Source organism: Lepisosteus oculatus, chromosome 28 (genome assembly GCF_040954835.1).
Source record: "Lepisosteus oculatus isolate fLepOcu1 chromosome 28, fLepOcu1.hap2, whole genome shotgun sequence".
Taxonomy (NCBI): domain Eukaryota; kingdom Metazoa; phylum Chordata; class Actinopteri; order Semionotiformes; family Lepisosteidae; genus Lepisosteus; species Lepisosteus oculatus.
This window is the reverse complement of record NC_090723.1, coordinates 6,904,185-6,928,511: the sequence shown is the minus strand read 5'-3', so window position 1 is coordinate 6,928,511 and position 24,327 is coordinate 6,904,185. Positions and strand designations below refer to the sequence as shown.

Below are 24,327 nucleotides of genomic sequence, written 5' to 3'. Positions count from 1 at the left end.
GCTGGACTGTGACAGAGCAGCACAGCCACCGTGATGGGGCTGGAAAAGGCCGTCGCGGCCAGTTACAGCACCCCAGGTGCGTCAAAAGCAGACCGTGCTGCGTCATGGCCTGTATATGTTTAGTTTCCGTGGAGATGAAAAGGGGTTAGGGCAGAGAACTGAGCACACGCACAGAAGACGGCACGAGCTGCACTGCCCTGCCTCAGCGCCTCCACATGACCCCCGTCCTGTCCCCTGGAGGGGCTCGCCTCACTCCGAGAGCGCAGGGGCAGCTCTGAGTCCTGACTGGACGCTGCTCCTTTTCACATCCTGTCTTTTTTTTTTCTCAACTTTAAGACTGCAGAAAAATTTGAAAAAATCTATTTGCTCTAGCCTCGCCGGGCTGTTGGCCCTGGGGTCAATTCCTGTGATGCCATCTGTGTAGAGTTTTCACATTATAATAATAATAATAATAATAATAATAATACACACACACCACACACCAGATATCAGTGAGAAGGACAACAGAGTGATAAAGGCAGTTCGTATGGGTCTCCTTCCAGAGTACAGAGACATATTGGTAACTTACTTGGCTTATGTGAAAACTGGCCCAGGCTCAGTGCAAAGTGTCTGTGTCTGTGTGTGCCCTGCAATGGACCTGTGTCCCATCCAGGGTTTACCTTGGCTTGTAGCTGTTGTGTGCTGGGACATGCTCCGGCTCCCACACAACCCTGACTTGGATGAAGAGATTTGAAGATGGATAAATGAAGATTCACCTTTTGAACAGGGGCAGCACGTCATTAGGCAGCAGAAACAGGCCTGCTGCTTTCGTGCACTAAGACCATTAAAGCAGTGAGTCTCTCATTACAGCAAAGTCATTGCACTTCATTAAAGTCCCAATGATCTGGGCAGGGATCTTCCTTACACTAATTCATGCTCACTGAAAAGCTACAGTTGGGCATTCATCTAACTTACTTAGCAGTTAGGAACTAACTGATCCAAGAATCTCCTCCAGACATTTCCTGAAAGAAGCATCTAAATCAGAGTCACTTCGTTATACGAAGGGTTGTGGGGATCTGGAAGTTAACAGTCATGTTGTTAAAGCCAACACAATGGCTTGATTCAAGAAACGATTGCATGTGATCCTCGGATCACTTAACTACTAGTTACCTAAGAAGCTGGATGGGATGAATGGCTTCTTCTGATGCATAACCGTCCTAATCATGTCACATTCTCTAATTCTCCTGGCGTTCAATCTGATTGAAGTGGCCTCTGATTGTCTTGTCCCTGTTAATCAGCTGACAAGCCCGGTGATCTGACAGCCGGCCAAGCCAATACGTCGCTTAAATCTGCCAATTAAAGCTGAATTTTCTCAATTGATTTGCTTTAATTCACAATGGAAGAAACAGCAGCTAAATTAGCCGGTGCTTTTCCAAAAAAGAAAGAAAGACCTTTGGAGCATTTGGCTCAGATACTTTCCCTCAGAGTTCATTCTATTCTATGTGCAAACAATCCGAGTCTCAGTCTTAACATCTCCTGTCACTGTGTTGTCCTTTGGCGTTTCACTCCAGCCCAGCAGTAGTGCCTGCTGAGAAAAGGCAGTACGTTAGTACAGTCTGCGTTCACAATTAAAATGGTGCTGGTTCCAATCAAGGCATATGTTCATTGATCAGACGTGCTTAATCAATTAACTGAATGCCTGAAGGGCAGATCACCTTCAGCTGATGTGAAACAAGGATGTGCAAATCAGAGAAGGTGGCAGGGACTTGGCAGCTGTGTCACGTAGCTTGCTGAGTGGATCTGGGACTGCAAGCTGCCTGTGAATGAGCCTTATTTTTATTCCATCCTAGCAAACCCGGCTGGCCATCTGTAGGGCTAGCACCTCTGATTAATTTCAAAGTGTGTGCATCTCCTGATAGGGCAACAGCAGTCACATAAGTTGACTAAAGATTCCTTAGTAAAAAGTGTGCATTAGGAATGATTAAAATAGGAAATATTACATTATTTTCTCTTGAGGAAAATGTTAGGGAAAGCTACAAATCTAGCATATTAGCAATCTAAGAACATCTAAAAGTAGGTAAAATGTAAATGGTTAAAATCCCTTTACATTTTCCTTAAAATTTCAGCAGCACATCAGGAAATAGAGCTGAAAGCAGCTTTGAAATGCACTCAATATACAGACAGGCTTGATTCCAAGTGTCAACCTAACACAGAGAGCAAGCAGCCTCTTTTAACAGCCCCCAGAGAAACCCTGTCTATCCCCTTGTGCTTCACTAAAAGCCTCTTTGCTTGTGTGTGTGTGGACGCGTGCATGCATGTGTATGTTTCTTGCGGTTGTTCCATGTGACAGTGTAGTCACATGGCTTGCACAGACACACAGGAACCACATTATCAGCTCACTGCAAGACTCCCCTCCAGAAACCACACTTCTCTTAGGAAAAAATACACTACTGTCCCTTCTTCAGAGACTGCAACTTTCAGCCTCCCCTTCTGTGCTTGGGGGGGATTATTTCTGGAAGGAGGAAGGAACAGAGTGTGTCAGGAATCTGAGAAATTACCTACTAAAACAATTTACAAGAAAACATGCAAGCTGGAGTGATTTTTATTTACAAGTGCTGAAAGATCTTTAAAACTGGTCAATCAGCACATGCAGGCCCACACTAATTTCACACAGCTTTACTGAGGCTGGTCACAATATAACATACCATTCATTCCTTTCTGCCAGTTCTAAAACACTTCCCCCACAGACGTCATGAGAGCTGTGACCCCAACACACCTCCAAGTACTTTCACACAGATGAAACTCTATTTGAGCTTCAGTAGTAGGAACCAAGAAAAAATAAACTGTGCTGCCTTATACAAGACTAAACAAGAGATGTGACACAGGGAGACAATGCATAGCTTCAGAAAGGCACTTTGCCTGCTGAAGCACGTTTTACTTTCAATGTCATGCAATCCATGCATTACTGTGAAATATTAAGCCACGTGTGTGTATTGGTGCTCTAGAAGCATACCTGCATAGCGTTAAAACACATATCCTAAACACTTTCCATTTCAGTATAATATATGATCATAAAGGGAAGAAATGCAATAGTTTAATTTGTTTAAATTTAGCAGGCTGTAGAAAACAAAACTACAACACAGCAGTATCTGAATTTTAACAGATTCCACAAATGACACAATCTAATCTGTCTTTTTGTGTTTGCATTACTGCATTTGGGAAGCTCTTGTGTAACAAACCTGCAACTAAGCTCATTAAAACCCAGTACGTACAGTACCATGCCCCTCATTTAACTGTTTCTTAAATACATTGTCTGTATGGGTGCTAAGTTATCCTTATGTCTAAATTACAAAGGTCAGAGATCACCTGATTACTTAACTGCCTCACATGATCTGTTTTTTAAAACCACCAAAATCTTCACAGCTCCCTGCAAAAGCACTTGCTTGGCTGACCTTATAGCAAAACAAAAAGCCTTCTTCTTCAGAGGTAATTAATCAAAGTCTAAACTCCGTGTGGAAGGTGCAGATTTCAGCTGGTAGGGAAGAGTCACTGACTTCACAATTAACACTAACTTCACAATTTTCAGGCAACAGTTAGGAGCTGTTACTATCACCTCTTGGTGCGTCATTTAGTGAAGAGTTTTTAACATTCAAATGAACTAAACTGAGTACTGCGGTTAGAAAAATGAATCGACTGACATTTTTCACATAAAAACCTTGAGGTTTCCAAGTATTATGTTTCCACTGCAGCACTGAATTTTTTTGGGGAAAGAAAACATCTCAACCCCTCTGCAGCGGATGAAAATTACAGATTGTTGACTAGTCACAACAAAGTGTTTCCAGGAAATTGCTCTCATTGCATTACACCAGCGGTCACTCAGACCTCACTGCACACAAACCTTGGAGTTCCAGGATGAAGCTGTTCCAGGATGCTCCAATTTCTGCTCTTTAGCAACTGTTCTCAGCATCGTTTCACCATCACTCCCAGCGGACACTCATCCGGGCTTGTGCTCATTTGATAGCACCTAATTAAATAGCACTTCAAATAGCCTAAATTCTACCCTTCTGTAAGTGTAAGGTTGAACAACCTAGTCCAGAGGACAAAGTACCCACACAACATGCCAATTTCTGTGCTCTTCAGCATGTTGAGTGTTCAGATTTTCTTCCCTCAAACCCCTGCTGTGCTTTGCGTAACAGGGCGTAACAGGTTCCTCCTTCCACCAAAACCCTGAAAAGCAGACACAGCTTTAAATAAATGAGGTTTCTTTTTTGAAAGAGGTAACCTAAGAGTGCAGTTCGAGGGAAAATCTGAAGGCCATGATTGTTGGTGAATCAGACGTCTGGGATGTCTCCGCGGTTAGGAAATATCCAGGTTTTCAGACCAAGAGTGCTTAGAGTTGTATGGATAATTGGGCTAGTTCCCTGTCTGCGAGTTCACGTCAGTCTCATCATGACTGCAGGACAAACTGGAGTAACGTACTGCAGGGGCTGACACATTGAATCAGGCCTCCTCCCGTCACATTACAGCTGTATGCCCACATTGCTAACCAGTAAGATAGAAAACAAGCCTGAACCGTTCAGATTTGTGACTGCAACAGCAAATTGCATCTTTTCTCGCGAAACCTAAAAAATATATTTAAAAAAAAGTCTTTATAAAAGTCTTTATAAGTTATTTCTTCTCAATCACTTCAAAGTGCACTGAGACTGCAGGACAAAGGTACACAAGCTTGCTATTAGGCTGCAAACAATCCTGTCACAACACTTGTTAAACTCAAGAGCTTGGCAGGAATTCAACGTGGTTGTGAAATGTTATACAGAATAAAGAGATGCATTAAATAAACTGAGAGATGAAGTCACTGGCCATTCTCTAACTGGCTTAAGTTACGTGCACCATGTGCATTTTTAAAGCAGTTTGAATTCAGGTCCTAGGGTGTTACACGCATGACCCCAAATCCCTGGATTTGAGTAGTTCTCCTCAGGCCCATGGGCTACAGACTTTCTTCACACCACAGAGCAGAAGACTTCTGCGTTACTGCGGCCAACACTACATGAAACATGAAACCCCACAATCACACAACTTCTTTTGCAAACAGCCTACAGTAGAATGTCTTCTTCCCCCACTACTACCACTATAATTACTGCTAACATGCTAATAACAATGACTATAAGGACGGCTCATTGGGAAATCGGCAGATGGCAGCTTCTGGTTATGAGGAGAAATCTTAAGCTAGTGTGTGTGTACACGCAGACCAGCTGAGCAGGCTGCACAGGTGTACACTTGCATATCATAGCTCTGTCGTGATCTAAAGTACTAGTACCTGTACTATACCACTTACCTTCTAGGCTGGATGTGTGAGTTCCCTGTTGGCTGGGGTTATGCTAACTGCCTGAGACACTAAGAACACTATAATCAAGAGAAAGGGGACAATGTCCAACTCTAAAGCTTGCCTTTCCTTTCCTTTCTATTAATACATTTTTGGTTCCTAAATGTACGTCATCTGATCTGAGAAATCGGTGCTGATCCTATCCTGTCCCAATTAGTTCTGGGTCACTAAAACTGAAGGACCTAAGTGGAGAGCTGTGTGGCAGATGTGGGTCCAGGCTTTGGCTGTGCGGGTGCCTGCCTGCATGCTTGTTATAGTCTCCTCTGTGCATCTGTTCCTGTACAGGATACTCTCTGTTGCAAATGCACAGCCCGCTGTAGGGATCTTTGCATATCATTTCCATCTGCTCGATGCACACTAGTTTAGCTTTACATCTGTCCTTGTGTATGTGTGTGTGGATACGCGCCCGTCACTTCATCAGCATTCTCATCTCTATCTGTACAATTGGTTCTGTGCTCCTTGCCTTAATGACAGGGATACATTCTCGAATACGCCTGCCCACATTCCTACGTTTACAAGTTACATGGACCAAAGCAAAAATAATACTTGTTAATACACAGAACCATAGATAAACACAAAAAAAACTGCATTTATTAACTGTACACCCAAAGGCTTTATCAGACAAAAGACTAATAATAATTATTCTTTACACTTATATAGCACTTTTCTGGAAACTCCACTCAAAGCGCTTTACAGGTAATGGGGATCCCCTCCACCACCACCAATGTGCAGCCCCACCTGGATGATGCGACGGCAGCCATAGTGCGCCAGAATGTATGAAATACGTATGAAGAAGAAAGGTGTCGGGGGTGGAGGGGACCACAGCAGAAATCTGTAAAATGTGTTAAAAACTCTCAGCCAGAATAGGGTTTTCCCAGCGGATCTCTCTCCACTCCACAGGGGTGCTGGGTCAGCCTACAGTGGATTCGGAGTTGTCAAGTCCTGGCCAAATTCCTGAGGGGAACACTGAGTGAAAACCTCTGGGCAGCCCAAAAAAAGAAATGAAGCCTTCAGGGGGGAGGGGGGGTGTTGGTGTGTTGGGAAACGGAGAATGAATGTTTGGATGACAAGCAAATACCATTCAGAAACACGGACCTCCTTCTCAAGAGCCATCTGAAGCACAACTGCGCAGGGAAACGAGGAAAACAAGATCACAAGACGGGATTACAGAGCAGTTAAAAGGTTTGGAGAAGTTCCAGGGCCAGCCCTTTTTGACTGCTGGGCGCTCAGGCTGTGGAAACGACTAAGGAGAAAAGGAAATTGCTCAGTTAATCTCGCTTTGCAACACCACCAGACACCACAGGCTGCTTTATTGCCCTGATATTACTACTCCTGGTATTTTTACTTTTAAGCAGCTCTTAACAAGATGGTGGGATTCTGATTGCACAATGAAACAGGGTGGGGTAATGGGGACAGAGGAGGTTGACACTGTCAGCTCTCTAAGGATGATTCCTTCCCGGCACGCTCACCTACGTTAAAGCAGATCCCTTCCGTTCCTGAAAAACAGCCACACTAGACGGTGTGCTGAACCCAGCGGACAGAGATTGTTTAGGAGGGGAATTCCCGGTTTCATCTTCACAAGAGTACTTAACCGCAGTCCCCTGTAACAAGGGCTGGGTCTACTTTCATATAAATGCATCATTATAAACAAAGTGCAACACCTAACATTAATTAAAAGCAATATCAACAGCTGTACAGCACTAATCTTCCATCAGTTTTACAGAACAAAACAATAAGTAATATTTATACTGTCCAAGGTACGGTAAGTGGCACAGGATGTACAGCACGCTGTGCACAATGACTCCCTTCGCATTTGATCTTATAATCTGGCACTGCAAAGCAAGTCCCAGTTCTGTTGCTACTCTTTGTCATCCCGAACTGCACATTGCCGCGCGATCGAAACGTTTCAGGAAACAGAGGTGCTAGCGCGCACCGTCATTCCGAAAACCGCTGCTGAAAACAGCCAGTGCTCTTGCTGCTGAAGGGAAATGCGCAGTACACAAACGAAATGCCAAACTTAAAGAAAGACATGCAAAGCGCTCCCAAGTCATTCACGTTTGTGTCTGGAACAAAACTCAAAGCACCTAACCTGCATTGCAAAACGGCAAGAGGACACGCTGCGGCGGGGCCACCCGGTACAATTAGGTCCAGATTAATCCTGGAGACTCTCAGTTTCCACACAACTGGCAGATACAGCAGAAAGCTTTCGGCTTCTCCTGATCGGGAAGATCATGGAATGCAGAGAATGAAGAATGACATGAACAATAAAGCAAGTAAAAGGGTGCAGCACAGTGGCGCAGTGGTTTGCATTCCTCTGGGTGCTCCAGTTTCCTCTCCCAGTCCAAAGACATACAGTATTTGTAGGTTAAGTGGGTTCTAGGAGAACTGGCCCTGGTGTGTCTGTGTGCACCTTGTGAGGGACGGGTGTACCCTGCCTTGAGCATACTGCTTGCTAGGATAGGCTCTGGCTCTCTCGCGACCCTGTTTTGGATATAAGCAGTAAGACAACGGATGGGTGAGCAAAAGCAGAATGAACAGCATGAATGGGAATCTACTGTACACTCCAAATATTTTGGCTAATGATGACATGAACCCTTTTGCTTTGTCCCTGATGACTACAGAGTGCCAACATGGGACGGGAAGCTCCTCACTTGTCCCCAGCCTACCTGGCTCTGAGGATTGAAGCTGTGTGGAAACCATTCTTCACTAAAAAGACAACAGCCATACACACGGCCCTGTGAGATTCTGTCGCCCCTTGTGTCCCGGTTAAAAAAAGGGAGATGTCGTCATTAAATAAAGCAGTGGAGCTTTTGATCGGCCTTAACGCCAAACCCACCAGGGCTTTAATGAGCGCTGCTGGAATGCGCTGTGCCGCGCTCCTGAGAGCCCTGCAGCTCCTGGAGATACGGCAGGCAGCGCGTGTGTGTGTGTGCGTGGGCGTGCTCCAACACAGAGCCTCAGTCGCAGGAGCCAGTGCATTCGTTTGATCCTCTATTAAACTCTGAGCAGCCAAGAAGAGCTCTGGAGCACCGTGCTGAAGAACTGTAGACTGCAAGGTGTGGAGTGGGCACTGCCGCACATTCCCTGGGGTCATCATGTCGTGTTGCTACTAATGCTGAGCACAGAGTTCAAGGAAATCAAGGCCATCGGACTCGTCGTTATGGAGACACCAGCACGAGCTCTAACGAGCTGGTTTCGCACGAGCTTTAACGAGCTGGTTTCGCACGTTGCTGTACCTGTGAAGGTTTTCTTCTTGTTTGCCAACCGCTTCTCCCTCCGAGCACACCTCACGAAAGCTTTCCCCTGACCGCGTGTGCGTGATGCTGACTCTGCCAGGCAGCCTCGGCGCACATTTGCGTGGCAGTTGTGGAGGAGAAGCTGAGGGAGTCAAATTTTTGTGGTCAACAACAAAAGAGAAGGAATGCCACCCCCCAAGCACCCCTTCCCCCTCTCCCTCCTCCATCCCACACCCCCTCCCCACTGCCTCTTCTGCTTCTCTCCCCTGCCTGTTTATAAGCAAGTCTGGAAATTATTAGAGTACTGTACATACAGCTTCCTAACAATGCCTTGGAAAAAAAGCTGGGTGCAGCCCTGACCAGTCTATTTCTTCCAGCATACAATGAGCTGATGCCTTTCTCCAAGCTGACTTAAACCCAGGAATGATCTATTATTTCTTATAATCTGACAATTACAATGCAATGTTCTGCAATATTTTACACAGGTAACAACACAAGATTCAGCTATAACAGCAAAAAGCAGATATCAAGACAGTAGCTTCATTTCTGACAGAATGAAACAATCCTGGATCCTTAGATACAGTACATGTACTGTAGTTCTCTCTTTTGAAATGTATTTTATTACATATTGTATCAGGAGTTCATCTAAAAAGGTCAAAAAGTTTTACACTAACTTCTCAATTACAAAAAGCAAATATTAATCACAGGAACTGGAATTAAGAGTCCAGACTTGCTGGCTCTGAACACACAGATTTTCATGGGAAAGATCATTTCAGGATAAGGCGGGGGTCCCAGCAAGCAAAGGCACTTAGCAACCAGGTACTGAAGGGGAAATTTCTATCACACATGTTACCACTGTGATTTTAATTCACTAAACAAATATGATCCTGGATTTGTAAAAGGTGAAAACCCTGACAAAAGTGAATATCCATTCAATACAGCACCACGCATAGATCACTAACAAGATGACTCACTGGCAGGGCCTGATGCAGACGCTCTTGGTCTTTTACACCTGGGACACAAATGTCTTGTGGGATTTGTGGGTCTTGCGAGATGACGACTTGTTGCACTGTAGCGTAGTGGCAGGAGCTCTGGACTCCCAACAGGTTGATTACGGATTCAAATGCCAAATACTGCTGCTGTATCCTTATGCAGGGTGACTTATCCACAGTGAGCAGCCAAACCGAACTCTAGCAACAGGTATCAGTATAAAACAAAAGTAGGTAACTATACCCCAGTAAACCCCCTATGTCTCTCTTCATAAAAGCTTCCTACATTGACTACAATTCCGCAGCTCTTGTGTTCTGGACTTGATTCCGGACTGGGCAGCATTCTGTGTGGAGTCTGTACCTTCTGTCTGTGCTCATGTGTATTTTTTCCATATGGTATGATTCCCACATTCCGACGTTAATGTCGGAATGTCTTAATGTGGGTGTGCGAGTGCACGCGTGTCCTGAGACAGACCAGTTTCCTATCCAGGCTGTGTTCTTATCACACCCTTTGTTTACAAAATAAGCTCCGGCTCACCGCAACCGAAATGAGGAAAAGCAGCTTTCCGACACTGGAATGATTGGAATTGCGCTGCTAGTCTGAACCTGGGTCAGGGGATTCCCCAGTTCCACAACGGGCAGAACGCCATAAAGTTGGACCAGGATGTAGAGCTGAATGTTACATAACACTTGATACTTGCATCTTTTATGAGGCGTTTGTGTGATCCTATGCTAATAACCTAAAATTATTGTTATGTTAAATTAAACTTCTTCCAGAACCAACAGGTTAGTATGAGTTTGTATGTTCTCCCCATGTTTGTGTGGGTTTCCTCCCATAGTTTAAAGACATCCTGGTAGGTCAATTGGCTTGTGGAAATACTGGCCCTGGTGTGTGTGTCTGTGTGTCTGTCGTCCCAGCCTTGCGCCCGCTGTTTGCTGGCTCCCCCGAGACCCTGAACTGGAAGAAGTAGTTTGAAAATGAATGGATAGATAAGTATTAAAATGACCAAATGGTGCAAAAGACAAACTGCAACATGGGGTATAAAATCTGATCTTGTGTTCAAAAACAGAAGGCTAAAAAAAAGATGAAAAAAAAACAAATGTAAACAACGTCATTGAGTTCCACAGCGCTACCATGGGGACTCGCTGTGAATAGTAATTGGCAGTCCAAGCCAAAGCTCGACAATCCCATTATGACTCAGGGAGCTGGAAAACAGAATTATCACATCTGTCAGAAACAGTCTTCACCAAACCAACTGCACATCAGTAAGTGGAGTCTGTAATGATGGCACCAAGGCTGGAGAAGAAACTGCACAGTGGGTTTGGAGAATATGGGTATTGTTCTGCTGAATGGAGGCCTTTTGCTACCCTTCGCTGTGATAACCATGTTCTAACTTGGCAAGATTTAAAAAGATGACAGTTCACACCTCAGGTCTGGTTGCAAAAACCTTCAATGAGTATTTAAAGGTATAAAAAAAGTATCCACAGGACGCCTACAAGAAAACAGCCTCGTGCTCCAGACTGCTATGTTTTAACCTACCGAAACCCTTCGCCTCACACTCACAGAAAACACAAAGCAACGCCTCTCTGATCACTTCCACAATACGCCACGCTACTCGTCCTGGTAAGCAAAGCCCCAGCAGGACAAACGAATAACACACTTTTTGTTTTGTTTTCTATTTTACCAACAGTGGTTGTTAACAACAACAACAATAACAAATGATAAAATACATGTAATGATTGTTATATAATAAATACAAATAATAATAAAGTGCTCAGGTGGCACTCCATGACCTACATGGAGCTCTACTGTACTCCTAGTCCCTTTCTGCCTGTCAGGTAGTTGTACTCCACTGGTCTCCAGTGTACACACTTTGCACAGCTTGTCCAGTGATACTGTAATGCACTACAGATACCCCAAAACCTCTGTCATGCCAAGAGGTCACCCCAGTTAAAACATCTCAACTAGGCACAGCTCCAGTGAAATGTAAACTCCAGTTACCTCAACACCTGACCTCAAATAACCTTTGCTAATGGTCTGCACCAGCTTGACTCACAGAATACATTTACAGCATAGTGCAAACAACCGTGTGGCATCAAAAATGAAAAACCAGTGCAATACAGCAGCTCTGAAACAGGTACTCAGTTAAAGAAATGTTAGTTGTGGACTTGGAAAACAATAAAAAAACAACCATGATGTAAAAGCACAAAGTGTTCTAATAACTGCTGAGATAAGGCAAACCACTTCCTTCCACAGCACAACAAACCCAGGACTGTAACCTCAAAACCTTACAGGAGCACTACAACACTAACCACTGCCTTCCACACTGCAGCCCAGTGGCTTCCACTGCACTGCATTATAACCACTATACTACTGAACACACTGCAATCCCTCACTCTTAACACTGCAGTCCAGCACTGATACACTGAGTGGTACAGTGTCACAATGAAGACACTGCAGCACACCGAGCTGAACACAGAGCAGCCCAGCACTAATGTTGAGCTACTGAACACAATGCAGCTGAACGTTAGCAGTGAGCTACTGAACACGCGTAATAACCCATCATGTTTTACACACTGCAGTTAGCAAGAAAAAAATGTGCAATACTGCAAATCTGTTGCTTTCGCAAAGTCTCTCCTACAGCAGCTATGTATGCAGGTTTTCCAAAAGGCTTGTTATATTTCTCAAGACTGACTGCCTTATCATGTACATTACTTCCAAAAGCTGAGCTAACAAAATTAAAGCTACTTTGCCTTGTTGAGAAATCACTACTGCACTCTTAAGCATTTGATTGTGATAATTCTCACACATGTAGCTGTCCTACTGACCCAGAAAACTCCTCTGAGAGGCTGTAACGGCTCAGGTCTCCACCACCAGCTTTACAACTGCAGGAGAACTTATTGTTAGATCACATAAACCTGGAGAAAAATGCTTCATCTTACTAACGATAACATTTACAAAGGAGCCAGGCTACTACATTCACGGTTATGATGTCTCTGTATTATCTCCACATTACTATGAGTTGTAATAAGAGACATAAGGGACAATAAAGTGACCAACTAAATCAAACATTAAATTTTGAATGGTTTAAGAATGTAATGCAGGTACAGTATGCATAACTGTACGTACTGTATGCGTGCATACTGTACATATCCGTTTATAAAGTGCATACACTTATTATTCACTGAAATCAATAGAGGAGGATTTCAGCCCCAGAGAGGCCTGGGCAGAAGGCCGCTCAATAATCTAAGACTCCGGCTGTGTTCAGTTAAACCAGACAGACTGCAGCCGACTCCAGATCTGATAAGAGGGACTCAATTAACTGCAAGAGTCTACAAACAATCTTTTTACCAGTCGTCCCCCGGCGTGTCCAGGTTCACAATTCACATGCGTGTTTCCCACGGAGGGCCTTCCGACCCCTTCTAGCCACAACACGCAGTCATCTGATGGACACAAATCAGCCAGACAATACGATACACCATCGCAGAGAGCAACACATTGGGTTATGGAGTCAAATTATTTGTGTATATTTGGCTGACGCTTTTATCTAAAGCGACTTACATCTGCATCCTTTTTAACAAGGAGGTCTTCAGGTATTCTACTGCAACAGTTCAGGTTAAATATCTTCGTCTAGGGTTCAACAGCAGCATCTCACCTGCAATCTGCACCCACAACCTTCCGTTCAGGAATCCAAAACACTCATTATTAAGATCCCTCACTGAAAGATAAGTCAGATAAGATTTTGCAAGCTGTGCAGACACTGGAGAGGATGTAGCATGCTGATCGTACCAGGTTCTGAAGTAGCTGCTGAACAAGCCCAGGTTATGATTCTTGCAGGATGGCCTCCAGGTGATGTTTTGAGGAGAATACTGGTGTTTAATCTTGCACAGGACACCAGGTGTTCAACAAGATCTGGAGGTCATTCTGGACAGGAAGGAAGACAGTGGGCAGGCCCAATGCTTCCCCGAGGAGCCCAAGACAGACTTCTGTATCCATGCATCAAACAGGAGAGGGGATTCTTATATTTCATCCTGTGAGTGCGCTTCACTACGGGTTGTTGATCAAACTCGTTTAGAAATGGCATAATTTCAAATTTTACTGTATAGTGATTCGCTCCAGTGAGTACTAAAGATTCAAGGTGTATTAACTCATTTCAGGCGGGGAGTGCCAAGACTTACGTTTGCAATATAAAAATATACAGTATTCAGCGGGACTAATAACACATAATAGACAATTATCGTACCTGCCATCTGAATAAGAATAATTCACCTGGAATCTTTCATGTTAATTGTAACACCAATATAAACTACGTGTAGCTGTTAAAAAAGCATTTAGTCTTGGAAAAGTGCAGTACAAAGTACAAAGGGCAAAGCCAACTTAAGCTATTGTAGTTTCAGATATTACAACACTAGGTTATTACTGAATTGGACTTTTAATAATATTGTATTATTTGCATGGTCATCTGATCTCGCAATTTAGAGATATCAAACAATACCAACTGAGTCAGACATTCTCTGGTTTTACTATGTATAAAAGTGTGGCTTAACTATATATGTCACAGCAAAAAAAGACCAATGTGCAACAGGTGTGAAAAGTAAACTGCAGAAAAAGTTCTATAACCAGATATACAAATTCTGTACTTCATTTAAATAAAAATAAATTAAATATCATTCAAATATTGAAAACACAACACATTCTCACTCAGTTTACTGGCCTTAACTTTAAATATTACTGTCACTTTGTAAAAAATATTAAACAGATTCTCAAATATAACACAGAATTATGGACTGCATTTACGCCACTGAAGTAGTGTAAGCAGGCAGCTTACTGGGTAATGCGGGCACCAGCTTTATGGTGAGGACTAAATTCTGTCCCATTTAACTTATAAAATAATATTTCAGTAAATGGGTGCTGAGTTAACCAGTTCATTTTGTGTAGGTGTGTATTTGTGGAGGGCGGGTCACTCTACATTGTAACTTCACTGTACTAACCATGTGGCCTTTAAAGTCAACATCAGCCTGGCCCCATTATAATTCACCTTCTTCCAATTATCTCCCTATCAACACCACACATGATAGGTCTGATAGGTTACTCTACACGTATGGTACCTGATGCTGATAATCCTGTACTGAAGGATAAGACTATTAAGGCCTTTGGAAATGTCTGAAATAAACCCGTGAGAGAAAGTAAAGCAAATGTTAAAACACACGGCAAGATAATAGCAGAAAAGTGAAACAACACCACATGAAAACACCACTACGAAATCCGTAATTTGCAAAAAACGCACAGCGAGTAAATCAATTCCAGCCAACCTGACCAGACAGAACTCTGAACAGTACAGGAGGGGCTGTGCTCCAATCATTTTCCAAAAACTAAGCAAAAAAAAATGTTCAACCGACTAAGACCCAGGATCTGACCCACGATCAACAAAAGAACAGGCCACTCACGCACTGCCCAACTTAAAAGATTCAACAAAAACATATCTCAGGTCTTTATGCATTAGGGGAAAAGATTTAAAACGCAATGACAACAAAAGTCATCAGGGATGGGGATGGGGATTCACAGTCAGCCAAGGAGGCACCATCTGTCAGAGCATTCAAGGGTGTGATAGCAGGGTCTCCCACAGATGGGCGTGTTAATACAAGTGCTGTTCCTTGTGTCGCCACATGGCAGTCACTCCAGGCTACAAACATTAGTCCACAGCGACGCTGCACCTGGGCCTTTCTAAAAACCCAGCGGGTGGCCGGCCAAGCTAAAGATGGAAGACGGCACCACCAGAAGAGGGGCTTCATTATTCCGCCGCTGACGCTCGCGTGCTTTCACATGGTAGGCCTCAGGTTAAAGCCAGCTGCCTCGAGTTCCCGGGACGCTCATGGGGAAGGCAGTGTGACCGAGGACAAGAACGGGAATCAAAACAAAGCCCTTTGTGTCGAACCGAGACAGGCCGGTGAATGTATCCGAGGGGCGCCTCGGCCGCTCTGCGGGGACTTCGCCATGTGCCCTCCTGCAGCACGCGCGGGCAGAACAGCCCGAGCACAGGGCACGCGCCAACTCCAGGGGCTCTGAGCCGCACAGGAGGTGGGTGGAAATCAAGACAGAGTGAAAGGGATAAAAAGGGCTTCGTCTTTGCAGGTTGAGGAAGAGAAACCACACTTTCACAAAGCAGGATGGGGTACCCCCTTAATAGAAAGCTGGCTGAATCACCCCCCCATCCCAAAAGCACAACAGCTGCCAGGACAGACTGCCCCACCCCAGCCCCTTCCCTCACACTCCTGCTCTCTCCCTCTCACCTTCACGCACCTGAGGAAGCTCCACAGACACAGCGGTGTCTTTCAGCCTTGATGGCCTCCCTTCAGATGGCCTCCAGAACAAACCAAAAAAGATTCGTCTATTCCAAGGCAAAGTACAAAATAAATAAATTAGGACCTATGTGGGTGCAGACGAAGGATATTATTAGGACAGTTAATCCAAAATATGATAAGTCACTTTTCCAGCTGCAGTTGAACTGTAACAGTTATGTCAGAATACTGTGCTTTAATGTGATCTGACAGCACTGTGCCCCTTAAAAAGAGGCAGAGACCACAGGAAGTGTTTTACTGCACTGACCTGCCAAAAAGGGCTTAGCGCTGCCTACGATCTACGACACAGCCGTGAGAGAGCAATGTGCACACCACAGTCACACTGGCTGCTGTGAGGTATTATTAACGTTCCTTGGTGAAGGAACAGCATATCCATATCTGATACCCACATGAGCGTAAGTCATGCACCAAATGGGGCACAAATAGAAGAATAAACTAACAATCCTCTATTTCCTCAAACGGCTGATTCATTCCAGGATTTTCAACCAGAAAACCTGGAATCTCAACGTGCTCCGTTTCAGCAGAACGATGCTGCCCTGCTCCTTGTTTCATCAAGGAACCCACAAGTGTTGCTGTCACAGACTAACAGAATAGTCCCGAGGGTGGAAGAAGAATCCCAAATCCATGTCGTTGTGAAGGACGGCATCAAAAAGCAACGCACCGTGAGCTCGAAACTCTCCTTCACAAGAGCTCTGTCCCCATCAACTCAAACCACACGGAATCAAGCTGGAATCCTCACAAAATGCAGTCAATAAAGATAAAAACCACAACACCTCTGCTGTAAAAAAAGCACTGAAAAAAATCACACTCATCCCTCCTCAAAAATAAGAACAGCAAATTTTGAAGGTAAAAAGTAACACTAATGTTTTACACAGCATCTACTCAGCTAAAAGCTATTCAACTCAAGAGATGCCAACTGTCTATTTTAAATTAAAATCTATCATTAAATCTATCATCCATCCTCCCATCCATTTTCAATCCACTTGTCCTAGTGAGTGCTGTGGTGATCTATCTAGTTTTACAATACAACTAAAAAAAATCCATTGCTATATATTAAGACAAACTTCTGATTTAGTATCTCTACAAAATATAACAAAACACAGCGTCTTTACACCGACTTCTCAGCATCCCACTGCACAGAACTGCTGAGCCGCACAGGTGAACCAACAGTCAATACCAGTGTGCTGCAGTGTCGCACCCTCACCCACTGAGCACCTGGGGAACTTCCTGTAGAGGGGAATGGGCTGGGATTACACGGCGTGACAGTGATCAAGAGGGGAATTCACTCACATGGTCAGACCACGAATCGAGAGTCCTAACCACTGCTCCACAATACACCACACCAACATACAGTACCACGTCAGGATCAGATTCACAGCAGGTTCAGTCCAGCAGCTGTTGTCTGAGCTATATCCCTCAGACTTCTCTGTGAAATGATCTGCCACACTCAGTCTCCTGATAAACTGGTGGTTCCATCACGATACTTAAAGGGCATTTTCATTACTGCTCTGTGTCCACACTTACTATATACCGTTCTACTTCAATTTCATTTCGTTTGCGCAACAGAGGCTTGTGATATGCTTGTGTTGTGCTAGGAACTAACTGGTACATCTGCTCTTGGGACTGTCACTTAATGATAAGGATGAAGGTGCTTGCTAAGCAAATGAATGATGGCATTAATAATAACAGCAGCGTTATCATAAAGAATGTGGCACTGCTGTGCTGTATACGTTTCATAACCAGAATGTTTAAGATTTGGTTGCCAAAGTAAAACTGTACTTGAGAACGTTACTCCTCAACTGGTATAGTGCAGTACCTTAAACACCTGCACATGGGAAGAGTTCATTAGGCAACACCTCTACACAGAACTGTGTTCGATAATACGAAGTGTTTCTAACCTAAGGAGACAAAAAAAACCCGCTGGGTGCCGACTTAAAAGGTGTTTCTTTGAGATCTTGAGGAGTCTTTGCGCCAAGGAAGTTCGGCCTGTGTAGCTGCAACAGTTTGTTCGGATGCTTCAGACACTGAATCACATGTGAATGCAAGGCCAGAGACCTTCTTGATTCACCTGCACAGGAAGAGACAGACAGGGCAACAAATGCGACCTGGATTCTAAAAGAGGAGGGTTCAATTTTCTCTTCTTCCCTGGTGCTTTTTTAAACACACTTTGGGGCATACAGACAAACAACAGGCATGATTTGGACTCAATTCCAAGACAACAACCAAATTAACTTTTTCAGCTTAATATATCGGGCATTATTTAGCACATGCTAAACAAAGCATGACCCATTTTCTACAGCAGAGTCCTGGGGCACTAATGCTCTGGCTCCCAGGCAGAGGTGAAAGGGTAGTTAGAGTTTAAAGATGGCAGCACACACAAAACTGTACAATATTAGAGCCGTGACCCAAAAAATGCTATGAAATGAGATGCACAGTGAAGTCAAGGTGTCTTTTTAAATGTTCCGTGCAGCGGTTTGGTCTGCTACAGCCTGATAAAGATTGCCGCATATCAGGACAAAATAGGTCAGTCTGATGTCCTCCCACACTGACACAGGATACAGCCGTTTAGAGCAAAGTCGTCAGCTCTTTTCGTACTAAAATGTGCTTTTTTCTGCTTTATACACTTGTCCATTAGCACTTTCCAACTCTAGCCTGTGGGTGGAAGTTTCCCGAATTTTCACTCTCTGCGGAGAGCAGAGAACCTTTCCGAATTCCACACGGACGAAATGTCAGTTAGGATTTACAACAAAGTGGAGATCGGTTCTAAAAAAAAAGGAAAAACTCTAAACTAAACTATAATCATGGGAGAAAATTTTCCATATGCCTGGCAAAAGATGAAAAAAAAAACAGTTAAAAAATGTCAAATAAAGGCCAAACCAATAAATGCACTTGTTCGAAAATACTGCAACACTTGCAGTTTGGTTCCCATTACTTAAAGAATAGCGTGTGAACATCTGTTCACTACTGGAGGGAAAACCTCTGGAATCCAGGCTCACGGGTCGGCGTCGCGATGCCATTCCAGGAGAGGAACCCGCACGGACCACCTGGGAAGCAGTTTCACGCGGCTATTTCCACCAGACATCCCCGCCGAGCACAGCAGGGCCCATCTCGACGGGACTCTGAATTGGTCCCGACACTGGGGAGCGCTGCCCTCCTCATTCCTCCTCCACTGATAATCCTCCGGTTTTTCTCGATGAAAGCTTCGACAAATCCAGCAAGACCCAGCCCGGATGAGACGAAGGGGACCCAGCTCTGATGCCCTAGGCGGGTTTAACCCTGTCAGCACTTTTTCAGGGACAAAGGCAGACACCCCCACGGGAGACATCCTGTGCAAACCGAGAGCAGCAGGAGATCGCTGTCAAGAATCACCGAGCTCCAAGGCTCCAAGCTGAGCCCTTAGAGAAATGAGATGTTTCAAACCAACTACAGTATACATTATTTTCTCTGAAAAATAATGAGAAACTGGTAACCTCACGGTTAATTTATACAATGCGCTGAAATGTCCTAGTGTTTACAGCAAAGAACAGCCATTTTTTCTACAAATGTCTGTAAACCACAATGCGCTTTAGCCTATCTACAATGGTACCTGTTGCCTTGTCTAAAACACATAGAACAGAACGTCAGCACTTGACAACCCTTGTTTCTAGCCATTCCAAACCAGTGACATGCATGTATGATGATATCATCCCATAGCGCAATATCCAATCTATATACTCAGGTTTAATCATACAGTTCTTGGGATAAATAATGTAATACTACAGACCAGGCAGAGAAACAGGCCACAGGGTTAATTCCACCACTGCCTCCACTGCCCCATATTTATGAATTAACAATAGCTGTAATGAATTAACACCCACAGTCGGGTGAATGGTTCAGTTTAGTAAAACAAATCTCTCTCAAGGGTGAATTGCTCTTGAACTTTTTTTTCCATGGGAATTTGGCACAATCATTAAGCAACTCAGCCTATGCATGCTAGGCCCATTACGTAACACAACCGGACAGTAACTGCAGTCTGGAACACAGGACAGAAAAAGAAGACTCCTCCGCTCTGTCAGTGTTCATCGGGTCCGACGGCTGCAGCAGAAAGTGCCGTTCAGCCAGTGACAGCGGGGTCCTTCGGCCCGCGAGGCTGGGGACTGCACTGTTTACACACTGCGCCGACAGCACAGAGACTGCAGACTCCCCAGGCAGCACCAGGCAACTCGTACAACACGACTGAGAAACTACTATTTTCTCAGTCGTGTTGCCGTAGTGTTGTGTTGCCGTTTTTTTAGACAAAGAATTGCAGGAGGGTATAAATTTCAAAGATCACAATTCTAGTCAGACTTGGAGAGTTGAAATTAGAGGGGAACCTGCAGCAGAGAGATTAAGAACACAGATGTGACAGATGCACTCTAACACAATGGGAGTGAGAAACATACTAACAGGACATCTCTACTGGCACAGTCGCACGGGTGTGCTCGCAACGGCACAGAAGGACAAACAAGAGGTGAGGGATTCCTGAGGAGCCCTGTCTTATCTGGCTCTCTGACCAACACATTGAGTGCTTCGCACATCATTACTGATGGAAATCCACAACCTCAAAGTGCAGACCTCAACAGATCCTTCACTTGCTGGGCGTGACTTTCTTAAACCTCATCTGGCGTGTTTTTCAAGACTTCTCCTCCGAAATAAAAGAAAAAAAAGCTGGGCTTCAGATTTTGTTGCTCGACGGCCGGTTTCTGGGCTCGGTGCCTGCTGTTTTTCTGCTGTGCTGGCACTGGGAGCCTCAACTATCCTTGAGCGTCCCTCACCAGGACAGCAGGAGCCACCCCAGCCAACTGGTCCCCTGAATGATGTGCATGCTCACACAGCAAGGATGTACAGCATGTGTGCTGAATCCACAGGGCACGAAGGATTCCATATAACATGGCTGGAAAGGAAGGCCTGTGCCCCCAATACAATTCAATACCAGCTGCAGATGTGAGAACACCTGGATGTGCACTAATTAAAACCAACACTACTGCACATTTTGCACAGGATATAAGCAAGGACTGGACAGATGCAGACCGTCTTCTTACACACAGAACTACTGAGAGGTATTTGGAAAGCATGACAACCCCCAGGAGAAAGATATTACAGCGACCTGAAAAGAAAATCAATCAACATTTTATTGGTGACTGCCCATGCATCTTAAAGCAATTGCAATTAAAGCTTTGCTAAAATAATTAGGCAGGAATGCTAGCTGGAATAAAGCAAGGCTTGAGTGCAACTGCATCAACTAGTGTCTTTCCACACAAAGCCAGCAGGAGTGGTGGTGGTGGGGAGTTATCCCAAAACCCTGACAGTCCTGGCATGCCAGCCAGCCTTCCTGTGATGTCAGCAGGGCAGGCAGGCCTGCGATCTGTTCACAATGAAGACCAACACCCGCACTGTCCCACGCCTTCTCCCAGAAAAGATCCAGGCAGGTAACCATGAGATGCTTTAATGACCCGTCTGTCTGCTACATTAATTTTCTTTTCCCTGGTGGTTCCTCTGCTTGAGTCAACTCCCAGTCTAATGCATGACCAACCCCCCTGTCTGGTTCCTTCTGCGTTCTGCTGCTGCTTGGCTGCGATTCAGGCTCATCTACTTGAAAGGCACCCCACTACAGCAGAAAGCCTGGGCCGTGCTACTGGCATCGGGCTTCAGAGCAACCTAGAGCGCCCAGCACACCACGCCGGGCAGCCAGCCAGGGAAGCGCACCGAACTCGTATTGTTGACATAAATTCAATTCTGGAGGACATCTACTGCGCTTCCGCCGGCTGGCTTATCACCCATTTTATCTCCGTGTCAGAGGGAGCCCGGGTGGCGATGTACCGAACAGGGAGCCGCTCGCTCCGCTGTGCGCTCCGGGGCCGCGGCACGCTGCTCCCCCCGTCTCAGGGGACCTGCCGCGCCACGCGCCTCACCTTCGCTCTCACTTTCACAGGGGCTGTGATCGCTGCTGGAGCGCAGCAAAGCACAGGGCTCGCCTTAACCGGCTTCCCCATCAGCCCTCCTGAGCACTTCTTTGCCGGGCTGACCGGGGCGTATTTCAGGAATACGGACAGATGTCAGTTTTTCCCAAACCAAGGATTTTGGTGTGGGGAATTCTCAATACACACAGTGGGCTCGGCACTGGTGTACATTTGTCTTTTCTAGAATTGATTACTGCAACACCATCATGGCTGTAATAATCATCATCACCACCACCACCTGGTCAGGTCAGCTCTCAGACCAAAACTGGTTTAAGCCAAGCAAATCAATAAAACCTCATGGTGCGTGTCCAGACGTTTTTTCCCATGGTAGAGTTTGTGCCCAAGCTCCACCTTTTCCTTACATACAGAATATGCAGGGAGGTGGAAAACACTCCTCATTAAGGCATTATCACTGTCATACGTTCGGCCCTTATCACACTAGCAGAAGCAGATTCATGATCCCTCACAGAACAGCGGCAACCTGCTACTTCCCACATATACCCTCCTTAAGCAATGCATTGCCTGGGCACTGTTCAAAAAAAACCTTTTTCTATCCCGCACAACTGAAGTGTGAAGGCCTTTGCATTGAAGTCCGAGTGATTGCAATTATTTCTAGAATAGAAAATGGACTTGCTGCAAGCCACCTATCGAGATTGTATCATCAACGGTTCCTAAAATACTAAAATTACACTGACAGTCTGGCTTAATTTTTAATTTGTACTTTACAGACGGGTGCATTTCCTCAGCTAATCTGTTGTGAAATTAAAGGCACATGTGTGTTTCCTCATTCACATCATAAAGGCAGCTGACACTTTTGTTATGGTCGGAGCTCACGCGTGCCGACCAAGTCCTGCCCCTCTCCTGCCTCTGCAGGGACGACGCACGTGGCGAAGCCGCCGTCCCCGGGCCTGTGATCTCTCCTCACGGTCCAGTTAGCGCCCTGGCAGAGGAGAAGCCGTGGGTGGGCACACAAAGCTGGAGAGGCCCCAGAGCGGCGAAGCTCTCGGCTGACAACTTCTGCGCCGCCTCCCAGCCCTGTGAAATCCACTGCACCGTCACCCTGACAACAAGCTGCGCTGCGTCGCCCAAACTCCAAACGTTCTCTCCCAGGACGGGACCCGGAAGACCGGAAGTGATGGAAAAGCAGCGTGGCCACCAAGCCGGAGACGCAAAAGCAGCACGTTCATTCCTTCAAGAATCTCGTCAGGCTGGATTCCAGACAATCGCCTTTGAAGATGAAGACAGGGGACACGCTGTACATGCCAGTTTCTGCAGTTCCTTCACTCGTGAAGGAGCCCGTCCACACTGACGTGACAGTCACGAACAACCGTGTCCAGAGAGACTCCTCATCCATAGGGTCCTTCTGGAGACCACCTGGAGAGCAAACATTTCACTGCCACGCACACAACCTTTTTTATTGTGCACCACTGTAGAATTCTTTCTACAATAGTACTTTAGCTTGCGTAGTGAGCTTGTAGTAACTGAATGAGCGTGAAAAGTTGACCCCTGCTGACCCATACAAATCACCAGCTTTCCATGCTGGTTGCCAGAACAAGCGTAAAGGAACTGACTTGTTCCATTCTCTCACAACCCTTTGGGTAAAGAAGGGCCCCCCTGTTCTCAGTTTTAAATACATTTCCACATAGTTTCCCCTTGTGTCCCCTGGATCAAGTTTCACTGCTGATTCTGAAGAACTCGACTTTTGTCAACTTTAAAGATTCTGAATGCTTGTATTAGGATAAAACGTACAAAAAGTAGAATTCAGTATTAATATGTTTAAACTAAAAAAGCTATGCTTACAAAATGTTCTTAGACACTCCACATTTATCAACCCGGCACACATTCCTCACAGAGTACTGGGGTTTGGGTTGAGACAGCATGTCTTCCTCAACTGAAACGTGTTGTTTCGCAATCAGTCGGCATTTTACCCACGGTTATTAACCGGAAGTGTCACGTGACTCTTACCACCAGTAACAAAAGCGTGCAGGTACCCTGTAAATCACTACAGTCCACCCTAGCCCAGCAGTGTCCAGTCACTTTTGTGCCTTATCTTGGGAGAACTTGGTCACAAGCAGCTAATGACCCAAGGTCACACAATTGGACTACTGAGGCTAAATTACGCAATTAGGCAGCCTTAACCAAGTCATTCACGCAAAGGAAGATTACAACACTAGTGTTTTAGAGTTCATGCACAAGATCTCTTCCTGTTCTTAACCCTTTCAGGCTGTAGGTCATTTACAGAATGTAGGTCCCAGACATTTTCCTATCTTGGTGATCTGAAGCACAGCAGAACCATATTGCCATATTGTCAGAGCAGAATTATGTAATCGTACTACTACTGAAGGTTCAAGTTGCACAATTTCAAAACCCTTTTTTAAGGACACAGGAGATGTCAGCCAATA

General features: G+C 45.1%; 1 protein-coding gene across 5 annotated transcripts in view; it reads right to left on the bottom strand.

The window, feature by feature from the left end:
- The window catches only part of thrab (thyroid hormone receptor alpha b), a 129,261-nt gene that overhangs the window by 55,895 nt on the left and 49,039 nt on the right, over positions 1 to 24,327 (bottom strand). Inside the window, exon 1 of one of the 5 annotated variants that reach the window (XM_015362187.2) lies at positions 8,599 to 8,714. The exons of the other annotated variants lie outside the window; for them this stretch is intronic. The gene's annotated coding sequence lies outside the window, so the exon portion shown is untranslated. Of the gene's footprint in view, positions 1 to 8,598; positions 8,715 to 24,327 lie in introns of those variants that run through there. 5 annotated transcript variants of the gene reach the window in all.